General features: G+C 42.6%; 1 protein-coding gene across 3 annotated transcripts in view; it reads right to left on the minus strand.

Annotated features, from left to right (window-relative positions):
- Positions 1 to 22,451, minus strand: part of WWP1 (WW domain containing E3 ubiquitin protein ligase 1) — a 67,269-nt gene extending 44,818 nt beyond the window's left edge. For 2 of the 3 annotated variants that reach the window (XM_074816359.1, XM_074816337.1), the window contains exon 1: positions 22,095 to 22,451. The gene's annotated coding sequence lies outside the window, so the exon portion shown is untranslated. The remainder of the gene's footprint in view (positions 1 to 22,094) is intronic. The other variant, XM_074816347.1, reaches the window with a different exon arrangement.
- Positions 22,452 to 25,125: the final 2,674 nt, after the last annotated feature.

A 25,125-nucleotide genomic window follows, 5' to 3' on the forward strand; every position in this document is an offset into this window, starting at 1 on the left:
CCCTACAGCCACATGAAATCACTGGTCACTTGTCCATAATCTTTAGCAGTGTTGCAACAATTGGCCTCTTTACATTATTGAAAAAGCCAGTACCATAAGCAATGAAATTCTTGATATACCAAAGAAAACTTAACTTTCCACTCTTCCTCTTCAATTCAAGGGTTTACCTTCAGGGAGCAGGAGGGGTGAAGAAGGGAGGAAGGAAGGGAAGTAATCACTCCTCTACAACAAAATCAGAAAGTATAGGTTGAAAGAAAGTTTCTTGATATGATAATAAGAACAAAGAACAAAAAATAAGAAAATAAAAAAAAACTTTTCAGATGCAAGTAAATTTCTTAACTGATTCCTTTCCATTCAAAAAATCCAGAATTTTTATTCAATGAAATTCTGATTTGAAAGTCTATTTAACTATTTATCAATAATAAAAATGGTGATGATCGCTAATGTCAGGAGGACTGTTAAATTTAAGTGAACACTCTCAGCAAGAACCCTTAAATTTACATATATTCTGATCACATCTCTACCAAAGGGACAATATTTTTCTAATTTTGTTACAGGAAATTGAATGTATGTCTAATTAACTAAACTTAAAAAAAAAAAAGGTACAGATGTTAACTGTATTCCTTATAGAGAGTCTCAGTAATTCTATATCATTAAAAAAATTAAGGGTATCTCCCTTTGACATTGGGAAAGTTTCATCTCAGAAACTGGTTACACACAAATAGAGACCAGATCTGAAACAGATCTGGAGAAGAATCTGTTACCCCAAAAATGTGCTGGCCTTTATTAAACTGAGCAAGATAGTAAAGGATCATTTCTACAACTCATCCTGCCTACAGCAACACTAACAAAAAAATTTTAAGACTTGACACTCCCTAAATGGATAGCTTTGGACATTAATAACTAAAATTACAATAATATTTACACTTATGCAAATAGAGAACTTTAAAATCAATGTTTTAGTTCGTTGAAAGCCACAAGCCTGCTTGTTACTTTAAGAAGCAATGGAAAGACTATGCCTACCAGCAAGGGATATCCTCCACAAACACCAATACGAACCACCAAACTTTTTGCTTGATGTTGGTGACAAAATTAATTCATTGTTCTTCATTAAAATTTCACCTGTCCTCTTCCATTTCAGGTGTCCTCTTCCTTTTAAGTTCTACTATTACAGGCTAATTCAAAATGTCTGCGATTCCATTCTCCTTTCTGACCAAATATATGGTAACCAGAAATATATTGTGAAGCTCAGGTGGTACTTTGTTTTAGGTGTGATGAACCAGGGATACAGACAAGAGATATTATGTAGGCCAAAGTATTAGCATCTAGTAACCAATAATTTATTGGTGTATGGGAGGGGAAAAAAAAAACAAAACACACCTCTCCCATGAACAGAAGCTACCAGCAAAATGCTATATTCATGGACATTTTACATGTTTAATCAAAATACTTGCTGGTTTGATTCATGCCAGAATTTAGAATACACATTGTTTTAGAATCCTCCAGTTTACCTCCAGATATAACTAATTAAATTTCAAGGTAGCAAAATGATACCTTGACATGCTGCAGACATTTAGAAGGTCTCCTTCACATATGCACTGCATTACACTCACTCTTAAGAAGCCAAATTGTTTGAACACAAAGGACAAATTTTAAGAAAAGGAAAATGTTGTTTAGTCATATTACTGTTTTAATTATCTCACATTACATATCCCTCTAGCTAGCAAGGAGTTTAAGAAGGGTTGTATTTAGTTGTAAATTAACATACTGTAATAGTTATGCAGCCAATAAATCCCCCTTAAAATTACTAAAAGTTGCAAAAATGTTAAGAGATTTAATTTTTTTTACTGTCAAAAAGAAAGCCTTGACAACTTTTAATTTATTGAAATTAAGTAAAGGAATAGAACAAGAACTACAGACTAGTAGAGCATCATTAAGCAGCAGGACGCCTTGTTTTATCTTATACATATACTGAAAGAAACACAGTCCAGTGGCAAAAACCAGTAACCAGTGCTCTGATCTGTGACTTTCACTAAACATATGCAAGGAAAGCAAAGTCCAAGCTAACAAACAGCTCTAACCTTTGTTTTCTAATCTGAATGCTTTACACTGAAGGTCTTAGACTCTTTCAATTTAACTCAACAGATGTGTTTATATGACACTGAAATGTGCCTTTTTTTCACAGGCTAAGTCAAGCTCCTTGTCTTTTGATATTCTGCTTTCGCCCCAACACAAGCTGCCAATGCCTAATCACACTCTCTTTTTCAACTGCATGAGTTCGATCACTTCCTGTTTTTTAAAACGCTTAATTTTTGTTGTTTTCACCTTTACTACCTTTAATTTTCAGTCCTATGTGTATTTTTGTCTCTGAGTTTTACACCTAAATCATTTAGAATTTTTCTGGGAAATAATTTTAATTATCCATCACAGAAGTACACATGAAAGCCATATGTTACGAAATAAAAAATATTTAAGATTGGAACCATGCAACAGACATGTTCACCATCAGATTTTCTAACTATGTCTTAAAATTATGCATCATGAAGATGAAAGAACCTGCAACATTACTAGTCCTAAATTCTGTGACAGTATGCTCAAGGAAGGAAAGGTTATTAACTTTAAGAATTCCTGTGAAAACAGTTTAAGCTACAGTCCTATGCTTAAACTGAAGGCAAAAGACAAGATATATTTGGAACCATAAAACATAGAATAACTTTAATGATTAACTTGGAAATTTGCAAGATGAAGTGAGTAGTATTGAATAGTGTCCTTACCTAAGAAGTATCATTTGTATTATAAATAGTAGCTTAAGTCATTGCATAATAGCTTAAAGAGTACTAGCAATGGAAATCAGTTTTTCACTGATCATTTAAAATAATACTGCTAAGAACACTGATTTTACTTCTCACCACACAAGGGAAACACACAAAGGCAGTACTTCTAGGACAGGATTGTAGTAAGACCATCATTTGCTGAGCAATAGATTATTTTCTGTAGCACCTACTGCTGGTTTTAAAATTCAGTCAAACAAATACTGATGGACTGAAATACATGTCTCAAAAAAACCCCAAGAAATTCTAGGATATCGTTTATTAAAATAACAAACTAGCAACTTAAAATCTTGAAAAGCAACTAAGTATTCTGTTAAATAGTTTAAACTCCTACTATTTAATTCTACTTACTAGTAGTTTCTCTAATTCCTTAGATATTTGTGAGTTTGAAAAAATATGTATGTCAAAAAAAAACCCAACCCAATTCCATCAGACTTATAAATATTACCTACAAACAAATAGATCTGGAAAACTTGAAAGAACAGTAGTAAGTGCTGTTCAAAACATTTGTAACTGTAGGACATTCTATGCTAATACTGAACATTGGAAATTTTTGTTAAGTCAATGGTTCAATGAAAGTGCTCTTAGCACCAGTCAGTCATCCTATAAATGACATATTCACTATATATAATCCCAAATCACAAAATCACAGAATGGCTGAGGTGGGAAGGGACCTCTGGAGGTCATCTGGTCCAACCCCCCCAGCTCAAGCAGGGCCACCTAGAGCCAGTTGCCCAGGACTGTGTCCCAAGGAGGGAGGAGACTCCACAACCTCCCTTGGCAACTTGTGCCAGTGCTCCATCACCCTCACAGTGAAAATGTGTTTCCTGATGTTCAGAGGGAACTTCCCATGTTTCAGTTTGTGACCATCGCCTCCAGTCTTGTCACTGGGCACTACTGAAAAGAGCCTGGCTCCATCCTTTTTGCACCCTCCTTCAGGTACTTATATACACTGATAAGATGGCCCGAGTCTTCTCCAGTCTGAACAGTTCCAGCTCTCTCAGCCTTTCCTCAAAGGAGAGGTGCTCCAGTGCCTCACTCATCTTCATGGTCCTTCGGTGAATTCTCTCCAGTATATCCATGTCTCTCCTGTGCTGAGGAGCCTAGCACTGGGCACAGGACTTCGGGGGTGGCCTCACCAGACCTGATTAAAGGGGCAGAATCACCTCCCTCAACGTGCTGGCAACTCTTTGTCTAATGCAGCCCAGGACACCATTCGCCATCTTTGCCACCTGGGCACATTGCTGCCTCATGTTCAACTTGGTGTCCACCAGGACCCCCAGGTCTTTTTCTGCCAGCATAATGTCTTGCTTCATCCTATTAAAAAAGTACTAACAAAACCATCTTCAACTGACAATATCCCTCACTCCTTTACCTAAGAGTAGCTTTACAAACATTATCAAAAAAAAAGGAATTGCTTGAGGCTGAGAGGACTGAAAAAGGACTTAAAAATGTTAAGTATTAAACCCATCTTCGATAAAACAAAGGCAAATAAAGCTCTCAAAGTCCTCATACTTTCTGTTACCATCAACACACTTTTTGGAGGAAATCTTCAGACAAGCCAAGACAGTAAGGGATACAGTATCATTTCATTTCTCATGTTTTCACTGAGCCTATAGCACATACTTGACAGGTATGGATATACCAGTGGCTTCCTTAGGATCTGCTCTGACATTAGTAGAATTTCAGCTTCAGCAGCCTCCTCTTCATGGTCTGTAAGGCCTTGTCAGCAAGAGAAGGCATTAGTTCTTCCTCACAACTAACAGCTTCTCCAGAAATACTTCAACATCCATGATACACTGCAAACATCTTGTTACTAAGTTCCAATTTGTCAAACGTACAGCAGACCTACATAGAACTGAACTGGAAAGCAAACTGTCATTCTTCTTAAATCACAGGAACATCCTGAGATAGAAGAGACCCACGAGGATCATCAAGTCTAACTCCTGACTCCACACAGAGCAACCTAAAAGTTTAACGATGTATCTAAGAGCTCTGTCTGAACACTTGAACTGGAAGCGTTGGTCAGTTCCCAGAGCTATGATATCATCGGTACTATTGAGAACTGGTGGAAGGAGTCCCACAGCTGGAATGCTGGGATGGAGGGCTACAGGCTGTTCAGGAGGGGTAGGCAGGGCAGGTGAGGTGGAGGTATTACACTATATGTTAGGGAGAGGTTTGATTGTACAGTCCTTACAATTAGTAATGATGTCGCTGAGAGTCTCTGGGTGAGGATTAGGGGGATGGAAAACAAAGGAGATGTTGTAGTGGGTGTCTACTACCCATCGCCCAGTCAGGATGTAAGCACCAATGAGTTATTCTATAGGCAATTAGGAGAAATTTCAGGATCAATAGGCCTCGTTCTTATGGGAGATTTCAACTTCCCAGACATCAGCTGGGAATATCATACTGTTGAGACAAGCAGGTCTTGGAAATTCTTGAAGTTTGTAGGAGATAACTTCTTGTCACAGGTACTCAGTGAGCCAACTAGGCAGATGCCCTCCTGGACTTGCTATTTGTGAATAGAGAAGGACTCGTGGGGGATGTGATGGCAGGTCTTGGCCACAGTGATCATGAAACGGTTGGGTTGAAAATTTTTAGTGTAATGAGAATAAAAGACAGCAGAGTTGCTACCCTGGACTTGAGAAAAGCAAACTTTATGCTTTTTAGGGAGCTATTTAGCAGAGTACCCTGGGCATGTGCTTTTGAGGGTTTAAGAGTCCATGAGTGCTGGTCAGTCTTTATGAACCACCTTATAGAGCACAAGAGCAGGCAATTCCAGTGTGTCTTAAGTCAAGCAAGCAGGGAGGAGACCAGCTTGGCTGAACAGGGAACACCTTGTGGAGCTCAAGAGGACAAAGAAATTGTACAATCTCTGGCAGCCAGGTCAGGCTTTGCAGGAAGATTACAGAGCCGTGGTTTGTATATGCAGGGAGATGACACAAAAGCACAAAGCTCAGTTAAGAGTTGAAACTGGGCAGTGTTCTGTCAGAAAATACGAAGAGCTTTTTTAAGTATGTTAATAGCAAGAGGAGGTCTAAAAAACATATTGGACCAACACTTGTTGAAGATCATCACCTGACTAATAGGGATGAAGAAAGTGGAGGAATTTAATGGGTTTTTTTTCACAGAATCAATCATTTAGGTTGGAAAAGACCTTGAAGATCACCTAGTCCAACCATTAACCTAACACTGGCAGTTCTCAACTACACCATATCTCTAAGCGCTATGTCACCCCGACTCTTAAACACCTCCAGGGATGGGGACTCCACCACTGCCCTGGGCAGCCCATTCCAACGCCTAACAACCCGTTCTGTAAAGAAATACTTCCTAACATCCAGTCTAAACCTTCCCTGGTGCAACTTGAGGCCATTCCCTCTTGTCCTGTCGCTTATTACTTGGTTAAAGAGACTCATCCCCAGCTCTCTGCAACCTCCTTTCAGGTAGTTGTAGAGGGTGATGAGGTCTCCCCTCAGCCTCCTCTTCTCCAGACTAAACAACCCCAGTTCCCTCAGCCACTCCTCGTACGACATGTGCTCCAGACCCTGCACCAGCTTCGTTGCCCTTCTTTGGACACGCTCGAGTAATTCAATGTCCTTTTTGTAGTGAGGGGCCCAAAACTGAACACAGGAATCGAGGTGCGGCCTCACCAGTGCCGAGTACAGGGGTAAGATCACTTCCCTGTCCCTGCTGGCCACACTATTTCTGATATAAGCCAGGATGCCATTGGCCTTCTTGGCTACCTGGGCACACTGCTGGCTCATGTTCAGCCGGCTGTCAATCAACACCCCCAGGTCCCTCTCTGACTGGCAGCTCTCCAGCCACTCCTCCCCAAGCCTGTAGAGCTGCTGGGGGTTGTTGTGGCCCAAGTGCAGCACCCGGCATTTGGCCTTATTGAACCTCATACAGTTGGCCTTAGCCCATTGCTCCAGCCTGTCCAGATCTCTCTGCAGAGCCTCCCTACCCTCGAGCAGATCAACACTCCCACCCAACTTGGTGTCATCTGCAAACTTACTGAGGGTGCACTCGATCTCCCCGTCCAGATCATCAATAAAGATGTTAAACAGGAGTGGCCCCAAAACCGAGCCCTGGGGGACACCACTCGTGACCAGCCGCCAACTGGATTTAACTCCGTTCACCACAACTCTTTGGGCCCGGCCATCCAGCCAGTTTTTTACCCAGCAAAGCGTGTGCCCATCCAAGCCACGAGCAGCCAGTTTTGCCAGGAGAATGATGTGAGAAACGGTGTCAAAGGCCTTACTAAAGTCAAGGTAAACTACATCCACAGCTCTTCCCTCATCCAATAAGCAGGTCACCCTGTCATAGAAGGAGATCAGGTTTGTCAAGCAGGACCTGCCTTTTATAAACCCATGCTGACTGGGCCTGATCATCTGGTTGTTCCGCATGTGTTGTGTGATGGTACTCAGGATGAGCTGCTCCATCAGCTTCCCGGGCACCAAAGTCAAGCTGACAGGCCTGTAATTTCCCAGATCATCCTTCTGACCCTTCTTATATATGGGTGTCACATTGGCCAATTTCCAATCTGTCAGGACCTCCCCGGTCAGCCAGGACTGCTGGTAAATGATGGAAAGCGGCTTGGCGAGCACCCCAGCCAGCTCCTTCAGCACCCTCGGGTGTATCCCATCCGGTCCCATAGACTTGTGTATGTCTATGTGATGCAGTAGGTCACTGACTGTCTCCTCCTGGATTGCTGGGGGGTCGTTCTCCCAGTCTCTGTCTTCTGGCTGAGGAGGCTGGATTCCCTCAGTACGACTAGTCTTGTTATTATAGACTGAGGCAAAGAAGGCATTAAGCACCTCAGCCTTTTCCTCATCACTTGTTACCATGTTTCCTCCTGCATCTAGCAGGGGATGGAAGCTCTCCCTGGTCTTTCTTTTGCTGTTGACATACTTATAGAAACATTTCTTGTTATCCTTGACTGCTGAAGCCAGATTAATTTCCAGCTGGGCTTTAGACCTCCTGATTTCCACCCTGAATAGCCTCACAGCATCTTTGTAATCATTGTGAGTCGCTAGCCCCTTCTTCTAAAGGCCGTAAACTCTCCTTTAGTCCCTGAGTTCCAGCCAAAGCTCCCTGTTCAGCCAGGGTGGCCTTCTCTGTCACCAGCTTCTCTTACAGCACCTGGGGACAGCCTGCTCCTGTGCCATCAACACTTCCTTCTTGAAGAGTGCCCAGCCTTCCTGGACCCCTATACCCTTCACGATCATCTCCCAAGGGATCCTGTCAAGCAGGTGCCTAAACAAGACAAAGTCAGCCCTTTGGAAGTCCAGGATCTCAGTTCTGCTGCCCCTTCTCCTGGCCTAAGAATAGAGAACTCTATTATTTCATGATCACTGTACCCTAGTCATCCTCCAACCGCCACATCATCCACCAGTCCTTCTCTGTTCACAAAGAGGAGATCCAGCAGGGCACCTTCTCTGGTTGGTTCTCTCCCCAGCTGCGTCAGAAAGTTGTCTCCCACACATTCCAGGAATCTCTGGGACTGGTCCTGCTCTGTTGTGTTGTATTTCCAGCAGATGTCTGGGAAGTTGAAGTCTCCCACAAGAACAAGGGCAAGCGATCGTGAGATTTCTCCTAAATGCCTATAGAATATTTCATCCACTTCTCTGTCCTGGGTGGGTGGCCTATAGTAGACTCCTAGTACAACATCTGCCCTGTTGGCCTTCCCCCTGATTCTAATGCAAATACACTCCACCCTGTCTTCACTACACTTGTACTCAAAGCAATCATAACAGTCCCTAACATACAGTGCCACCCCATCACCTCTCTTTCCTTGTCTTTCTCTCCTGAAGAGCTTGTAGCCATCAACTGGCACACTCTAGTCATGGGAGACATCCCACCATGTTTCTGTAATAACCACTACATCATAATTTTCCTGTTGCACCATGGCTTCAAGCTCCTCCTGTTTGTCACCCATGCTGTGTGCATTGGCATACATGCACTTCAGATGGGCTGATGTCCCCAGCACCTTTTCGCATTTAGGGGTCCGGCCTGAGCTTTCACAGGCGTTACCACAGTTACTGATCCATCAATTTCCCTTGCACATTTGTTGTGCTGCATGTCTCCATCCCTTTCCTCCACTGAGATGGCAGGGTGAGGGTCACAGCCCACAAGTTCTGGTAATCTACTCTGGGGCTTATGTCTGGCAGTTCCAGTTTTGTCCCCCTTGCCCTTCAAGTCTAGTTTAAAGCTCTCTCAATGAGCCCATCTAACTCCTGACCCAAGATCCTTTTCGCCCTCTGGAACAGGTACATCCCATCTGATGCCAAAAGGTCTGGTATCCTGTATACTAAGCCATGATTGAAAAATCAAAAGCCCTGCTGGTAACACCAGTCTTGGTAACACCAGTCTCAGAGCCACAAGTTCATCTGCTGAGTTCTCCTGTGATCTTCATCCATCCCTGCAACTGAAGGGATGGAGGAGAACACTGTTTGTGCCCCCAACCCCTTAACCAGTTTCCCCAAGGCCCTGAAATCTCTCTTCGTTGATTTAGGACTTCTCCTGGTAATATCATCAGTACCTACCTGAAAAACCAAGAGAGGGTAGTAGTCCTTAGTACGGTCTCACTACAGTGGGGAGTTTTGCTGTGGGGTCCTTTGCCTGGGCCCCAGGGAGGCAGCAGACTTCCCTATGAAGCGGGTCTGGTCTGCATATTGGGCCTTTGACACCCCTCAGAATGGAGTCACCCACTACAATGACCCTTCTGGGGTTCTTTTTAGAATTGGTTTTAATACCTGGTCTAGAGTGACCCAGCCTCAGTGGACCTTCATCCTCCTCCTTGTTTGACTCATTTTCTTCATCCTTCTCTGCTTCATTCAAAAGTTCCAGGGCCCCGAATCTATTGTGAAGGGACATCATGGAAAGTGAGGGTGGTCGGGAGAGGATTTTCCTGCCTCCCTGAGCAGGGACCTGTTTCCAGCCTCCCCCATCTCTTAGGTCCCCTCCTTCTGCCTGGTAGCAAGAGGGTGAGGGATTACCTGCCTCATTTGGAGCCTCCATTTGCTCCTGTTGCCTCAGGGGTGCTAAGGTGTTACTCCACCAATCAATTTCCCTTTTGGACTCCCTAACACTTCTTAATCTTTCAACCTCCTCTTTGAGTTCCACCACCAGGCTGAGCAGGTCATCCAGCTGATCGCAGCACACACAGGTGCTGTCACTGCTGCCCTCTGCCAGCATTGACAGGCTCAGGCACTCCCTGCAGCCTGGGACCTGGACTGCTGCATGTTTGTGTGGCAGCTCCGTCTGGGTCACCATGTTCTTTCTGGTGGTGGTTTTGACACAAGTGGAGATCATGGTTCAGTTTACTCGTGGAGGACAATAAGATTACAACTAGCTCAGATAAGCTCTAGACCCAAGAGATGGACTGTGTCTAGATGGTCTAGTGGATGGACTGTCCACTGCCGCGCCACACCTTTCTGACGCTCCATACCCTGTTCCCCCATCCTGGTCACCGCGCTCCCTGGGGGCTGCTCTTGTACGTGAGGGGCATGGGGTGTCGTCACTCCAGTCTCTGCCGCTCTGAGTCCCTGTTGCCCTCGTTTGCAGCTCACTCTTCCTGCTCAGGTGGGAGGTGGCTTGTGGCACTCCCACTTCCCTGGGCTTCTGCCTTCTCAGCTTGCGGTTTTGCTGCGGGTTTTTTGATCCTTTCAGAAGGGTCCCCCGCTGCTATCCTCCTCTTTGGAGCCCCTCTCCTCAGTCTCAGTCTTTAATAATACTGATAGACCTTGGGCTGCCTGGTTGCCTGAGTTGGAGGACCACAAGGGTAGGAACAATGACCTTCCACTTATGAACTCTGAAATTGTAATGGACCAGCTGTATCAGCTGAATGTTCTCAAGTCCATGGGACCTGACGGGATTCATCTCAGAGTACTGAAGGAGCTGGTGGATGTTATGCAGGACCCCTCTCGATCACCTACCAAAGTCTTGGGAGTCTGGGGAGGTCCCTGCTGACTGGAAGCCAGCCAGTGTTATTCCAATTTACAAAAAGGGCATGAGTGGAGGCCCAGGAAACTACAGACCTGCTAGTCTAACCTCAGTTCCTGGAAAAATTATGGAGATCACACTGGGTACTACTGAAAGGCATTTAAAGAATAATGAAACATGGGTTATCAAAGGGAAGATCCTGTTTAACTAATTTGATATCCTTCTATGATAAGGTCACCCACCTCATGGATGAAGGGAAGGCAGTGGATGTAGTTTTTCCTAGATTTTAGTAAGGCGTTTGATGCTGTCTGGACAAGTTGTCCAACTGTGAGATAAGCGGGTTCACAGTGCACTGGGTAAAGAACTGGCTGAAGGGCAGGGCACAAAGTTGTAGTGAATGGGGCTACATCTGGTTGGCAACCAGTCACCAGTGGTGTTCCTCAGGGCTCAATTCTAGGGACAGTTCTGTCCAACATTTTTATTAATGATCTGGATGCTGGAGTTGAATGCACCATTATCAAGTTTGCTGACTGGGAAGTGGAGAGGGAGGTGCTGATCTCTTCTCCCTGGTAGCCAGTAACAGGATGCGTGGGAATGGTTCAAAGTTGCACCAGGGGAGGTTTAGACTGGACATTAGGAACCATTTCTTTAACAAGAGGGTGGTCAAACACCAGAACAGGCTTCCTAGAGAGGTGGTCAATGCCCCGGGCCTGTCAGTTTTTAAGAGGCATTTGGACAATGCCCTTAACAACATGCTTTAACTTTTGGTCAGCCCTTGAACTAGATGATCATTGTAGGTCCCTTTCAACTGAAATGCTCTATTGTATTCTATTCTTGCACACTGTCAGCTTGGGGCCACGGCCACTTCCCTGGGGAGCCTGCCCCAGTGCTTGACCACCTTCAGTGAAGAACTTTTTTCTAATAATCCCATTTGGACTCCCTCTGATGAAGTTTTAAGCCATTCCCTGATATCCTATCACTGGACACCAGAAGGAGATCAGCACCTCCTTCTCCACTCCCCTTCGTGAGTAAATTGTAGTGATGAGGTCACCCCTCAGTATCCTCTAAGCTGAACAAACTGAATATCCTCAGCTGTTTCTTGTAAGTCACAGCCGCTAGACCTCTCACCACCTTTGTCAACCCGCTTTGGACAAATTCTAATCTTCACACAGCAGGTCTGATACAAGCATTTCTACATTAATCTTTCTTAAGCCATCCTGTATGCAGTTCCCACAACCCCACCTCAGAAAACAAATCTCTGTCCACTCATGTTGGCACGGAGAAAAAGCTACATACAGATACTTCATTTTCTGTACTTTTTCAAGCACGTTCACTGACCATTGCTTCAGATGCTCCAATACTGATCCACACATCATCTACAACATACTGCCAGCCTTATATCAGAGTCTAAGAAAAAACATAGTACAATTACAGAGGTTTACAAAAACCTATTTTTCAGAGTGTTATGCAGGAGGTCCAAACAAATGACAGACTATGATTCCACTTCACACGTCTGGCTGTTCTGTTTTCCCTTATACTTAGACTAGCAAAGACCTTTTTAGCCTGGTTTCCCAAGCAAACATCACATGTATGACTCACACCGTCCACCTGCCTCTTCCCACTCTTCCTTTCATCCCCATCTCTCTAAATGAATCTGTTCACCACCAGGTTCAGTTAAAATAAACTGAGAAGTTATGTCCTCTGATAAACTAAGTTCCCATGAGCTACATGAAAATCAACAGCTAGGTAAAGAAAAAAGACACAATTTCCTGCCCTTGTTGAGCAAAGGGCTGCAGCATGAACTGAAGCTATCCATGCTGGCTGGCTCAAAGGCTACACAATCACGACAGACACAGCCCTGAATCAGTCTGAGCTGGAGCTGTGCACAGTGGCTTTTTTACTACAAGTAAGCAACTACAAGTAGAACAGCAGATGGAGAAGAAAATTGTAATGATGTAAGAAAAATTTGCACGAAGCCTAGTTCCACTGCTCACAGAGCAACTTATCGGCAAAATATTTGGGGTACACCTCACTATGAATCTTAATCATGATGATGCTTCTAGGTCCTACCACAACATCAGATAATGAAAAATATCACAATGTCTCCTCTTGTGTCTTACAGATAGGACCACACACACAGTGAAACAAACTAAGTAAATAACTTCCAGGTTGCTTGAACAGAACCATGGTAGCTAAAGGCCAACAGTCCACATATGTCCAGAAATCAGGGAAGAGTATTTTCTCCTTGATTTTAATATTCAGCTGAATAGCCTTCATATCTGCCAGAACACATAATACGCTAGCTACACACTGGTCTTCTGCCTCTCTGGGTTGCCCTCTGCTATGGATAATCCTAACAGTTATTATAAATTATTCTTTATCAAACTTGCATCAAGAGCAATGTGAAGTAATATACTAAGATATTTCTCTAAAATATCAGCATATTTTAATATACCTACACTACAAACAGAAAACCTTAATGTAGCTACATGTAGGCACTTCCATATTAAATTTAACTCTATAGGGAACATATAACAATATGGAAAATGGAAAAGTAGGGGCTTCAGAACAGGCAGGCAGACTGAGCACATACCAAGAGTACCCAGCTAGCTTGTAAAGAATTTGTGACTGTCACCACCACGTTATTAGTCACAATAGCCATGACCAGTGTAAGCACATCTCTACTGCAGTCACAGCAAAATTAACAAACCAAGAATCTCCAAAGGAACATAAACCAACAGTTAACCAAGACTGCTGCTGTTTCTGTTACACCCTCCCCCTTGTTTTTCTGGGGATATGAAGAAACCATGATTAAGGAATGACAATAATGGGAAATACATTAATACTGCCCCATAAAGTAGTCTCCTAGTCTCCCCATTGTTCTGGTAAGTCAGTAGAAGATGACAATTCAAAGAAGAGGGGAAGAGAAACCTACTCAGTGTTACAGGCTAAAGTGGCAGAAAAGGGTCTTTGCACATTTTTCAGCAGTAAGAGATTTGATATGATCCACCTCTCCTCAGTGACTCTGTCTCAAAAAATAACTCAAAGAGGTATAAGTAGAATTCACTGCATGTTCGCACTCTCTTTTCTCTGAATATTTGCTTCTTTAAATGTGCTATGCAAGTCTCTTTCCCAGCTGTCAATCCCAGCAGTGTTAAAACACTAAAACATGTCTGTCCTAATTCCAGTCACAGACTGCACTAATCTTACCTGAGAGCACTCACCCAAGCATTGTCACTTTTTTTTTTTTAAAAAAAAGCCCTTCAGTCTCTACAGTACTAGAGAATTCAACCTGATCCTTAGTAAGGCTCCCAGATGATAAATAATTCTCACTTCTTAAAACAAAGACTTGCCTGCTTCTGCTAATTATTTTCCAATATGATTCTAATCCAAGTTAATCTGATTCCAAAATTTAACTACACAAAAATGACAAGTTGAGAACATGAAAATGAATAACACATAAATCTTACCAGGAGAGCCCAAATCTTCACTTCTCAAGGGTCAATACTGGACCACATCAATACACTGCATATTAAGTTTAACTCAGCACTACAAAGGAATCAGTGGGCTATAAGAAAACTACTTAAATTTTGTACTAAAAGAATGTTCGAAATATTAGTTATTTTCATTTTAGGTGAACAGATGAAGTTCATGAGAAATACAGATACTCTCATGAGGATCAGCATCCTTTCTGGTGAAAAGCTGAAGACTAAATTATATAACTTAAAATCATTAACAGCTAATTCTTGACAACAACACTGCCTTGAAACCAAGTGACTGTAAAAACTGCACAGAAAAGATCATCCAACTCCCCACTGAACGATGTCAATTTTCAAAATTATTCCCTTATCCACGTTGATTTTCGAGAAACTTTTTAGGGTAGGTACTAGAGACAAAGACAAGGAGGGAAAAGCATCTCCAGCACCCTTTACCCACATAACGTACACTTGCATGATATGGTCAACACACAGATCTTCCAGCCTGAAGAGTATTAAGAATCCTTAGTCATTCTGTAAGTCTTCCATACAAAACAGTCATCCTTGCCGTCCTTTTTTGTTACCTTCTCCAGTTCTACTATATACCTTTTGAGACAGGGTGGAAAGTTGAAAAGATGAAAAAATTGCACAAAGCATTCATTCAAAATAGGAATGCACTGTGGATATAAACAGCAGTGTAATGATGTTGTCTGTTTTATATTTTATTGTATTCCTACATCTTCTACATCAACCTTTGAAACCATCAGCTTTTAAGCTGAGGGAGTGTCAATAAACATCTTGAAAAATGTTCTTACTTCCCCTCTGTTAATGGGGAGGGATTAAAACACAAAATTTTCAAGTATGCAGGAAAATAACCCAAAGCGTATGTCTCTGCGAATACCCATTTATTTAACCTAATTTTAATTTCTTATGGCCTTTAAAGCTTTGAAACTCAAGCAACCAGCATAATAGATTTACTCGAAATAGACAAGAACATCAACCAACTCTGAAAGCAAGCTGTCCCTGGCAGATTAAAAAAAAAAGAAAAAAAAAATCCAAGGAAGTCTGTAGTGGGCAGTCTAGACTAACTTGCTCATAGGAAATATTTAAAAATGTGGTTAGTTTATACACTGCTGTGTAATCTGTATAATCTTTTTTACTAAAACTCCTATTACTTAGCAATGGATTTTCTCCTTGTCTGTATTACAATCTGTTCCTTATTTTGAATCATACATCTGCCAATCCCAACTGAATCTTGTAAGAATTACTTTCTGATAGACTACCCTACTCTACTTTTCAAAGCATGCTTTAACATATCCTTATTTAGTTAATATGACAGAGGGTTAAAAGCATAGACTGAAATTTACTCCTATTCAAGGGTCTGTTGTCCTCCGCTGGAGGCCCCTCTCCCTTCACTTCTTTTCATGATGAAAAATAAACAATATTTTGTGTTATTTGGACAGAAGCAGTACTATTCTAATAGTTTTCTCCTGAATCAGTTATTTTTTCCTGATCAAAAATGGAATACAAACAACAAAGAAACACAACAGTCCATTTGTAAAAGAGCTAAAGCTAGGAGGTCTCCACATAGTACCAGAACCACTTGCCATACAGTAGTACCATGTAGTAGTTTTTGAATATGCTTAAGTCATTAATAGAAAAATAGTATACAAGCTAGTATACATTATATTCTTAACACATTCCAACATTTACTTTTTATTCCATTCCTAATGGGACATTTTCATAAAGCAATTCATAATTATATCGGGCTCTTATTACCAAATACTTAATTTTTGCCCCATTTTGATTAATAGTTCTAGCTACTCTTTCCAATATGCATTAGATCTCCTACGCTAACACAAAAATGTACCCATCACCAAATATTAAACTAGTCTCTGCTATGACCATCTGAAATTTCCACTTCCATTACTCAATAAATAATTTCACCACCTACAGATTTTGCCAGTTCATTAGTAGCAGTCTTTTTGTCACATTACAAACTAAGACTCCAACTAGTTTTCTTCCCCACAGCTATTCCCTTAACAATGCAGTTTTACTCACCATCCCATGACAACATAGCTTTGTCAGCAACCTCTCACAAGACATTCAACCAGGAATTTATTTTGAAATGACACACAAGTATCAGTCTTCCACCAGATTTTCAACACTAATTGAACTTTTTCCTGTCCGTGTAACTTGCATCCAGAAGTCAAAATACACTTTTTTCTTTTTCTTTTAAACTCAAAATCTTTCCACCTACTACAGTAACACAGTGTTCATTTTTTAAAAAGATAACACTGTAGGAAGGTAGCTGGAAGTGGAAAAAAAGTGCCAAGAATGAAGCAATAAAGGGAACTGAAATTTAAGAAGCAGCAGCTTCCACACTTCCAACCTAAGAGGAAAAGGGAAGTTTGTCAATCCTGTTGCTCTTCATCTTCTGTTTAGCTTTCCTCTTCTTTTTTATTTTGATTTTTGACTGTCATGTTTATACACAGGTGCTTCAATGTCACTGTGTATACTAAAAAATGCAAGAGAGCCAATTCCAATATACCAGTTACCAAAAAGGTCAACGAATCAAAATCAAGACAAATGTATCTTGATCTGTTCAGCAGTTTTAGTTTATGCTTACAGCCAACCAATTAAAAAGAAAAAAAAAAAAACATCTTACTGAATTTCTCACAAACTGGCAGAGCACAGTGTTTCAAAACTGGACACGTGTTCTTTTCTCAGTTCTGATGCCCACGTATATTGTGCAATTTTACAGATTACAAACTTCATCTTTCCGGTTTACTTTTCCCTATTCTAGAACTACAACTCCTTTGATTTGACTTATGCTGTCAATCACTAGCTACATTGAAATGCACATACAATCCAAAGTTCTCTCATATTTTTCACCCACCTATATGAGGAACAGATAAAAGGTTTCATTTGTTTCTTTTTTAAAGGACTCTTCTGCTAATCTTCTGCTCCATTTAAATGCTTATAGCAAAAAATCTTGGTTAGAAACCCCAGTAACTAGAAATGTGCACAGAGTATACTCTATACTTCTGTTTGTACTCACAGAAGCACAGACAAGAGCTCTCTTCTGCCCACTTCAGGCTGAAAGGTGAATATACTTGAACGTGTGAAACAAAATTACTTTGCTGTTTCTTTTTTAAATGTGCCATCCTCTCCTCATCATTTTTTAAATTGTTTTCTTCCATCTCCACGATGATTTCCAAGATAACTCTAAAATCCTAACATGAAAAAGTAGATGACAGTAATTCCGTGCCGTTAGAACTACCTGAGAAGGTCAGTTACTAACACGTATTTGTTGCCTCAATGCCATTTACGCATAAGACTAATCAAGAGAATGTTCTACTTTATATTTGAAAGAATTATGCTGAAGTGATTTGAGCCAATGAAAGGTTCCTTGCATTAGACATCAGAGGCTGAATTTCACTACAAAAGAAAAGACTATTGGCCATACTAGTCACATCACTCAAAGTTAACATCCTTAACAGCGAGAATGTTAAGTTTTCAGGTTTCGAACTGGTTACATTTAAGTATGCTCAGACCCTAGTCACTTAAAGTAGAATATAAGCATCTCTAACATATTCCAGCAATAAGAAAAATGGTGATTAATAAAAAAGTTTCAAAAGCTCAAGAATGTAATCGGCTTTGTTAAAGACATGCTTCACTCCAATTTTTATTAAAGACTTTACTTTAGTCAAAAACAATTATAAAGTAACACAACAACCCAAGTAAATTTCAGTTTAGTCTTCAGAGTCAGTAGAATTTATAAGTTAAATCCAAATACATATTCTCTTTAAACAGAATTTTGAAAGTGCTTTTTTGACAACACTGATTTATCAAACTGTACATTAGATTACAAACTCACACAATCCTCAACATCAACTAAGGGGAGAAAGAATAAAATAAAATGTTTGCCATATATCTGCTGTTACAGAACACAGCAGTATATAATCATGCAAACCTGCAATGATTAATTGCTTCATACTACATACTACATGTGTAGTAGTTACTAAGACCTACACATAACACAAGCGTGAAGGCTTCCCTGACATACTTTCCCTGAAATGGTAAGAAATTAAAAAAGAACAAAAATACCCACCACAGCGCTCTCCCAGGTAAATTGACATACTATAACTTCTCTGACAGCTGATAGCTTCCCTGGAATCTCTAGCATTCCTCTGTAAAGCAACACTACACTTGCAAAACAGAGCTAAACTTAAATACGCTCCTGGTTAAACTATCAGGTCCCCAAACACAGCAAAAACATATCCCAAGCAGCAGTAATTAGAACTTTTCACTTATAGAAAGCAATTAAAAACAAAAACTCCCTCATAAAGTGTACTGTAGCAAATTGTAGCAAAAACCATGCTATGTCACTGTTCTACATTTTAAAAAAAAAAAAAAAAAAAAAAAAAAGAGGGTACACCACTCCTAAGACCTGTTATTTTCTACAAGCCTTTGGAACACCTCTTCTGGACACTCCAACTCCTGCTGATGAGGCAGCCATATCCTTTCCCTTCAAGAAAACAGAGGTGAGACCTCTGATACTTCCGATAGTCCTTACCTATGACTATTTCATGTCACTACAGGAGAATGTCAACAGATTCTGATAAATCTGGACGAACACCTACAGAGAAAGAAAGTGGCCTACTGATGCAATGAAAACGAACTTTTAGAGAAGGACCTGGATGTAACCAACTCCTATTGCCTGCATTTGTACATAGACCAAAGCAATACAGAAGAAGGTCGCTATACATTGCTTACCTCAGCATTCAGAGGAAGAGTTCGGCAGTTCTGGTTTACAAATGTCGTAAGAACAGCAAAAATGACAGGATTTGGGTTAATCTGACACTACCATAGAAACTGAAGAATTTCCAATTTACACACTTTCACACAGCTTTTCTGCTGACTTTGAGTCATATGCAATTGATGCAGAGCTAGAAAGCCCTTTTTTTTTTAAATTGAGGTGAATGCTACATTGTGCAGAAGTAGGTAAGAGCAGTACTAACCTATCTTAAAAGATATGACATTTTTATCAGTAGCTTCACCACTTCTCTTCAGTCTTTATGAAAAAAGTCTTTTTAACCAAGTTAATTTTAACTTCCAAGAATCATTTAAGCATGGTTTGCAGCAAGCACTTCTTTTTGGTTTTGCCTATCACCCCACTCTCTCTGAGACTTCTCACTTCATTATACTCATTTTACCTCAGTAAATTCTAGGATGAACTTTGGTTTGAGGGGGATTTGGGTTGTGGTATTTTTAAGCTAACAGTGAGTGTTTGCTCTAAGTGCATAAATAGTAGCCATTTCTAATTAATAAACATGGCTTAGGTCATGGTTTTTTGATCATGGTACCTTAGTTTTCAAATTTAGTGTTTTAGTGGCATAGGAATACCGAAGCATGAAGAAACTGAATGCAATACCAACTTCCTGTCGTATATCCTTACCTCTGTCTCATGTTTTGTGCCCAAAAACCAGGAGAAATCTTTCCACACACACATTCTTTTAAGAGAAAAAAACAGGAAAGTGGGTAGAAATTCCAACTTATCAAAACTTCCAACTTCATACAGAAAGACAAGAAGGAAAATGAAAAGCAACAGAACAAGCGGACATTCCTCCTTCTTCCAAGGGTTCCACATACTCAGGAAAAGGGGTTGGCTCTGCACTCTGTCAGTATTCCCATGATTTAAGGAGCACTTGCAGACAGGTGATTATTTCAACTTTATTGTCAACCCTTTAACAAAAACACACTGTCTGACTTACAATGTTTTGTTCACTAATGTTTAGCAACAAATGTAAATTATTTTTCCAACAAAAATAATCCCTGTCCTTTCGGTAACAAGGTGTCCCATGCCGAGAGATTAAATCAATCACGGGTATGTAAAAGTGCTTTCATGTTTTCAAGTATAATTATGTATTTAAGGGAATCATTCAACAGTATCATTGGGAAAAGACTACTGATAGTGGTTACTCAAGCTAGAAGCATTTATAGGATCAGACCTTTAAAATATAGCTCAAAATACACACCAAAGAGGTGACAAAAGGATTCTAAACTCACAGTTTCACAAGCAACATCAGCTGAAAGTATTTCTAGTTACCCCGCTGGAAAGCATCTTTGTCAAGAGTCCACATAAACTGTGCTTTTACAACTGTAATTTTTTTTCTTAAAAGGATGAAAAATTCTTCTGACTTTTTTTTCTATGCAAAATTTCTTTGATTTTTATTGGTATTAAAATCAGTGACAAATAATAATTCAGTTTATACCCTGACCAACACGAGTTCAGGTAAGACAGCATACAAAATTAAAAAGAAAAATAAAAGCCAATCCAAGTTAGTGAAGCATTATCACAGCCCACCAATAATCTGTATCACAAAGGGATTTAAACCAGAATACAAATTTTAAGGGGAGACTCTTACTACTGTGAAGGCCATGTTGTCTTTCAGGTGTACGACCATATGTAACCCAGCCACCTGCAGTCAGTGACAGTATCATCTAGTAAGCCAGTGTTATTAAACTTGCATAACCTGGGGCTTTTTTTAATGCAAAATATCCTGATGACTTTCTGTATGACACAGGTGCCACATGGAAATATGACTGAAATACAAAACCTCTTTTTACAGTTTCACCCAAATATCAAAGAACTCCCATTAAAATTGTTAGTGTTAAGTCCTTTTCTCTCTTTGATGTACAGTTTAAGCATTTATAGATCTGGAAGCAGAGCTAGATCACCCTAGTTAAACTGCGATGAGAATTGGTATTGTTCCAGAAATAAGACAACTACAAATAAAACTAAGTAAATAAACCCTTACACCGAGTTGTAACATTTTGCCCCAACATAACCAAAGATAAATGACATAAATAGGTCTTTTGAGGTCTTGAATTCACACAGTCCGCTCAGCAAAACACACATTAAGAGGACCCAGAGAGACCAGCAGACACGTATAACTTAAGCAGTAATCATAAGGGCTCCCCATCCTGCTGTGCCCCCTCCTCTTGAGAGGAAGCACACTACACATACTGTGAGGGGTGACAGCAGCTCATTGTAGAGGGGAAGCAGCTCTTCACCTCCTACCTCCCCGGTTTCACCACAGGAAGGTGAACTGAAACGTAACAATATCCTTCTCCTCTGCTTTCATCCCGCAGATACGCAAGCAAGAGCCGGCCGTGGAACTGCCTCACGGACTCCCAGTCATTAATGCCCCTCGCAATCCACTCAGCGTTGACACACGTCAGGACTCAGCCCTCACTCACCCTCACTGGAGAGGCCGTAGACAGGAATAAACAAGGTTATTCGCTTGACACCGGACACCAGTGGCACTCCCCCTCTCCTTCCCCCCCCCCCCGCCCCATACCTCCGCAACCTCACCGAAGTACCGACCCTCCCTCCCCTCGCCAGGTGTGGGCCAAGAGGCCCTCAGCCCTGCCCAGACGTGAGCCAGGGTGGGAGTCGGCGGGGAGACACAACAGCTCTGCAGTCACCAAACGGGGGCAGCGAAAGCGGAGAAGCAACAGCCCCCTCCACCCCCCTCCCGTAGGGCCCGAGGGGCGCGACGAGTTGAAGTGCCGGAAAGGAGAGACCAAGACCTGACTACAGCTCCCTTCGCCATTTTAGCCCCCACGCCCATTCCCCTCCTCCCCGCCCCTCACTGACAGGGGCAGCTCGCACCCGTCCAGAGCCCACCCCCCTGCCCTCGTCGCCCCCGCGGCCGAACGGCGGCCAAGGCGAGCGAGGAAAACGGCAGCCGTTTTTCTCCTCAGGCCGGTCGGGCTCTGCCGGGCCAGACCGCAAAGCGAAACGGCTGCGGCACAGCCTGTTTTGTTTCATTACCGTGGCTCGCAGCCTCACAGCTGCCGCCGCCTCCTTCTCCTTCCTCCCACCTTTTTCTTCTTCTTCTTCTCTTTTCTCCTCCTCGCCGCCGCGGCGGCTCCTCACCCCTCCGCGCCGCGCTCCGCCGCCGCCGCCGCCGCGCAGAATGATGCCATCTCACAGCGGCATCGGCGGCTGCTGCACAACAACCCCCCTCCCGCCGCGGCCGCCCCTGCTGCTGCTCCCGCCGCCGCCGCTCCCGCCGCCGCCGCGCGCCCCCAATGGCCGAGCCAGCCTCGTGTGCGCGCCCCGGGCACGGGGAGCAGGAACTTGTGGAGCCGCCGCCGCCGCCGCCGCCGCCCGGGCGGGAGGGCCCAGCCGGAACCCAGCCGTGCGCCGCGGCGGTGGGAGGGAACAGGAGAGCCCGAGCCGAGGCGCTGCGGAGGGGACAGGGCTTGTGCCGAGCGCCTGCCCCGGGCGGAACCAACGCGGGCGCTGCGGCGGGGAGAGGAGCCGGGCGGACTGAATCAACCTCTGCGAAGGCGGGGGAGGAGGGGCCGGGCTGCCGCGCCGGGGCGCCGTCGGCGGGGGAGAGCGTGCGCGGGCAGGACAGGGGAGGCTTGTGGGAGTCACTGCCCCCCCGAGAGGGCTCCTCCAGGGCGGCGGCGCCGGGAGCTAGCACACCCCGGCCGTGTGCGAACGATAAAGACGGGGGGGGTGTCTTCTCCACCCACCCCACCCCCCCCGCGGGCTGCGCAGGCAGGGCCGGCAGCTGCGCCCCGCCGGGAGGCTCCGCCGCCGCTGTGACAGTCGCCGCGTTTGGGAGCCGGCGGGTCCCCGTCCTCTGCCGTCTGACCTCGCTCTCCGAAGAGCTGACACTTTCCCGTGCTTAGGAGGACGGGTGGAGGTAGCGGAGAGGCAGACCCTGGCAGCCCGGAGCGGCTGGCGGGGGCGCCTGGGGTGCCGGCGCCCGGGGGGGGGCAGCCCGGCCGCCTCGCTGCAGCAGCGCCGGGTACCCTGAGCCCGGCAGCGCCGTGAGCACCGTCCCCGGCGCGGGCGGGGGCCGCCTGTCCTCACCCCCGTTAAAAAAGACACGGGCGTTCCGTACAGATCGAGAAACCTAAAAGTACTTTCATGCACAAACACGTGAGGCTTAAGTCTGAGTCTGACAGTGAAGACTAATGAAGCTTTATGATCGTACCGTACGACATGAGGCTATGGAGGCAGCCGGAGCGGGAGCTTTTGGGCACAAACAAGGCCTTTGAGTGGTTGTATCAGAAAGTCCAGCGCCACTGTTAATTGAAAGGAACAAAAGCTTACAGTATGAGACCCTGAAGCAACTTCCAGCAAAGACTGGTATTTTGTTGTTCTTAAAAAACAACGTGAGGGCCAGCAATCTCATTTGGGCATGTAAATTCCTTCGGGAAACAAAAGGGAAGCTCTTAAAAGTACTACTTCCCAACCCATTTATTCCTCATAGAAAATCTATAGGAAAACCACGAAGTCTGGAAAAGAAGGAAACATTATGTACAGTTCAACTTGTAAAAGTATCTTGGACTTTTCTAAAAGAAAACAATACTAGTCTTCTCTTAACTGGTTAAATACTAGTACAAGTGCCTGAAAAAGTAATTCGAGTATTTGCATGCAGAAATGTAACAGAACATGTGAACTGTACACTCACAAAATCCATCGTGGGCAGCAAGACCAGTTGTTTACAGTTAGCAACCTAATTAATCCATCTGATTTGCAGAATTCAAGAAACACTGTTTTCTGTATATCAACTAAATTTAAAGAAAACTGCAGTCCTGCTTTTGTTCTGAGATTGTCCAAAATTAGGTATTTACTCCAAGGGGCTACTTTTACAATCCTTTTGTAGCGCTTCCAGAGTCTGCTAGCAAGTTCCATCTCTCTTTCGTGCTTGTGTGTTTGTTTCTCTGATGCAAAGCAATCTAAGTAAAATCTAGAGAAAAAAATACTGTACCTTTAGGTAGGAACACTTTTTAATGGAGAAAAATTTATAATTAGGAACTTTCCACTGCATGCAGCATTATATTCACAGCAGCAAAGGGTGAGTGAAGGTATAAATAGCAATATTTCTATTTCTGCTCTTTGCATAAGATTAATCACTCCTAGGATTTGCTTGTTACTAATATTTACTTACATCTGATACTTCATCAAAAGTATGTGTTATTTCTTAATAGATTATATGTGTAAAATTGCTAAATGCTTCTTTCTTCCTTATAAAGTATGAAAAGTGTGTAGTGACTTGAAACAATACTCTGTAGACAAGTTATGGGCTTCTCTGGCTTGCCTCCTCCCTGTTTCAAAACAGGCTTTGTCATACATTTGTCTCACCCTGGGGAACAGTGACATTCCAAGTATTATTCACTCTTAAAAGTCATTTGATACACTTATGAATGCAAAATGTCACAAGTTTGTTAATGTCACAAGTTTGGTTTTAAATGTCTTCTAAAACCTCGAGATTCTTGCATTTTTGCAACTACTTTTAGGACACTAGGAAATAAAGATATAACAGAAGTCATTCATTGAAAACTTTCTGAAAACGTTTAAGTTACACTTAAGAGTCATACTTGTTAAGTATCTGAAAAAGTACAAACACCGTTTTCTTCATTTTTGCAGATAACAAACTTTATTTTTTTTCTGCTGTGCTGTGGCCAGTAAAGATTATAAACTCTGTCATAAAGTGCTGAAGGCTACAAGGAATTAATGGAGGTTCAGTTGCCTCATTTCTTCAGAGCTTTGCTCTTTAGAGGGTTGAAATACACTGTTAACCTCAGGTAAGGTCTCATAAGCCACTAAACTTATCAAAACATAAATCAACCAAAGTTGGAACTTTGCAAAAGAGTCTGCATGAAGATTTATTTTAAATAAAAACAAAAGTACCTTCTGTACACAATATTCCTGAGATAGTAATCTATGAGCCTATTGAAAGTTGTTAACGGCCTCTCCTTGGGTGTATTTCTGACATTTTTTTTCCTTTTTTCCTTGCAAAGTAAGGAGAGTTTTAAAGAACTCAAATTCAGAATAAATA

The sequence above is a fragment of the Strix aluco genome, chromosome 1 (assembly GCF_031877795.1).
Source record: "Strix aluco isolate bStrAlu1 chromosome 1, bStrAlu1.hap1, whole genome shotgun sequence".
NCBI lineage: Eukaryota > Metazoa > Chordata > Aves > Strigiformes > Strigidae > Strix > Strix aluco.